This window comes from Sinocyclocheilus rhinocerous, unplaced genomic scaffold, assembly GCF_001515625.1.
Source record: "Sinocyclocheilus rhinocerous isolate Xijiao unplaced genomic scaffold, SAMN03320098_v1.1 scaffold3868, whole genome shotgun sequence".
Classification (NCBI taxonomy): domain Eukaryota; kingdom Metazoa; phylum Chordata; class Actinopteri; order Cypriniformes; family Cyprinidae; genus Sinocyclocheilus; species Sinocyclocheilus rhinocerous.
This window is the reverse complement of record NW_015659400.1, coordinates 5,753-8,933: the sequence shown is the minus strand read 5'-3', so window position 1 is coordinate 8,933 and position 3,181 is coordinate 5,753. Positions and strand designations below refer to the sequence as shown.

Here is a 3,181-nt window from a genome sequence, read left to right as displayed (position 1 = left end):
AAAAGTACTGCAATGCAATGTAACATTTTAAATGATCACTTTTTTTATTTTTTATTAAACAACCTTATCTTTACCTTGATTTTGCCAGGCACCAAGAAGTTTTCTGCATTGGATAGGTCGTATGAACTCCAAAATGTCATCTTCCTTTACATGAATCAAATCATCCAAACCCTCAACTCCCTGATCCATGAGCTTCTCAACCAGTTGACTGGTAACATCTGGAGATAGGCTTGGCAACACCGACAGTACTGCATCTTTCAATACTTCTTTCAATCCAGACATTATTCTAGAATTGGGAAAGAATGGTGGAGAACTATTACTGACAAGCCACACAGAGAGTATTCAGGAAGAGGATAGTAATCCAGTAAGCTGTCTTTTTTTATGCACAAGTAGACCTTATCTTGAGATGTCAAGCAATGAACTCCCTGGTCTACGAGACAAAACGACTGACATTTCTGTGTGACAAAATACACACTGGAATTGTCATGAACAAGAATTAACTGAATTTTCCCAAATACAATTCCCTCATCATTGTTCTGCAAAATGACATGCAGGTTCTTTTTGTAAAGTGTTCCCTTTACGGTCACTTCATTTGATGCCAATGTATTCCCTGGCTCAAAGTGAAAGCCTGCAACAGATCCTTGAATGTCATCATTGTAGTCACTTACATGAAATTCTGTCCCTTTCTCTGCCACAACATTTTCAGGGAAAATGCTTCCTGAATTTAGGTAAGCCTGCAGAAGCTGATGTCTTTCTGCCAATGTAGCACTCAGGTTTTTGAAATTGTGCAATTTTCTCGCACACTGTTTAAAGTATGAGTGCTTGCTCTCAAAACGCAGCGTCCATAAACGAATAAGTGGACCAAAACGATCAATGAGTTCAGGGTAATGGCACATGTAGTGGTGTTTCGGTTTAAGCGGATGACTTGGAAAAGACACCTTTCTAGTCTCAATATACTCTTCGATTAGAACTGCTAAATAAGCAATCTGACTGACCATAATTGAAGGAGCACAGATGAGCTCTGCTATTTGTCTGAGTTGAAGAATTAACTGCCACACCTCATTTTCAGTTGGACTGGCAATTTTTTCCCTTACCAAAAGAGGTAAAAGCCTGAGCAAACACCAATTTTGCACTGCATGTCCACTTAATTTCCCAGTACCAGGTGTTATGTCAGCCGGTTTATCACGTGCATCATTCCCCAGATACTTGAACTGTTTAATGCGATGATTTAGTTCAGTGTATGTGAACTGTTTCTCACGATTTACAAGGTGATCTACACACAAAGCAAAGTCAAATGACACAACACCCTTTAGTAAAATGTTTGTTACTACGATGTGTTTTATAAGTTCAATAAGCTTAAATAAATGTTGAATAGCTGTTTAAAATGAATGATTTGCTGTCATATTCTTTAAAATGGGGATAAGTCTATTTTAGCCTGTAATGTGTGTGTGTGTGTGTGTGTGTGTGTGTGTGCCCGCTTTGTAGACAGACCAGAAGCAGCTCTAAAGTACATCGCAATCTCAGTTTAAACACTCTCTTGTAGAAGGACTTTCCTTTAATTATCGTATACTGTACTTATGAACTTTTTGTTCATGTTTTCCTACGAACACTCATGGCATATTTGACCACAATGACAAAGGTATTCAGCTAGTGGAGCAGACCATCAAAATCAACATTAAAACTTTCACAATATTTTAGAAGAGAGGATTTCAGTATTAGCCGTATCAGTAATAGTATTATCAGTATTCAGTATTAGCAAACATATTTCCTGTATAAAAGACAGTGTCTATAACATTTTTCAAGGGGATGTAGTGTATAAAAATCATTAATATAATGGAAATATGAATATAAAGGGTTCTAAATATAATGTAGAATCTTTAATTTTCTGTGAAACTACGTTGCAACAATTTGTTTTGTGAAAAAAGTTATAAGAAATTAATGTGAATTGAATTAAATTCAATTGAATTGTCTATGTAAAGTCTCCATAAACATGACCGGATATGTCCATGCCTCCAATAGTCCTTATCGTTTGACCTGTTAAAATATATATTTTTTCCCGATCCTGGTCAAATGAACGACGTTTTTAAATTTTTTGCGATGACTAAAACTAATGTAAATGTTTTGCTTTGCTTTATATCATATGCGATCGCCTAATTCATATATTTTCATTTAAAAGAATATAATAATAATATTCGGACGATTGAATGCTGTGTTGGTGTACTTGTTTATCCTAAACTGCAGTGGCCAAGTGACCTATAGAGGAGCATGAACATTTCTGACATTGCATGGGCCATTTTATTGAACCCCATAAGAAAATTACTTATCAATCATGTCAATTATTTATTTATTTTGTAAGATGTAATGTTTTCTGCGATCGGTTAGTGTTAGGTTGTAAAAAGGAGATCGAAGATGGCGCCGATGCAGATGGCTGCCTCCGTGGCGTGCTCCGCAGTTGTTTTTATGTTTTTGTTAGTTCATCCTGTCTTTAGTTATATCCCTGCAATTAGTTTCACCAGAGACGAATTGCTGGACATTCGGCAGTACACACCACCCGATATTTCACCGGTATTCGACTATTCTGATGTTTTGCTGGACATTGTAGTCAGGGGAGCTGCGGCGCTGATCAAACGCTTCAGGACGCGCAGACGGGGGAAGAGAGCCGGCGCGCTCGTGAAGCTAAGGCAGCGCGGATTCAGAACGCCGTTGCCAAGCATCCATCTGGCAAATCTCCGCTCTCTACCCAACAAAACGGACGAACTCCTTCTGCTCTCCCGGACAAATAAGGATTTTTCAAACTCTGCTGCTCTGTGTTTCACGGAAACCTGGCTGAAAGACACCATTCCGGACAGCGCGTTGAGTCTGCCGGGCTTTCAGCTGTTTAGAGCAGATCGCGACACAGAATCAACGGGGAAATCGCGCGGCGGCGGGACATGCTTTTACATCAATGAGAGGTGGTGTACAGATGTAACGGTGTTAAAGAAGATGTGCTGTTCAGATCTAGAAGTGCTCTTCATTAACTGTAAGCCGTTCTACTCGCCGCGGGAGTTTTGCTCATTCATTCTCGTCAGTATGTACATTCCTCCGCAAGCGCACGTGAGCTCAGCTTTACAGAAACTCGCAGATCTGATCACAGAGACAGAACAACAACACCCGGACTCTGTTTTAATCATTCTCAGGGACT

At 39.3% G+C, this 3,181-nt stretch overlaps 1 pseudogene; it reads right to left on the bottom strand.

Moving 5' to 3' along the window:
• Positions 1-282, bottom strand: part of LOC107723782 (uncharacterized) — a 7,964-nt pseudogene extending 7,682 nt beyond the window's left edge.
• Positions 283-3,181: the final 2,899 nt, after the last annotated feature.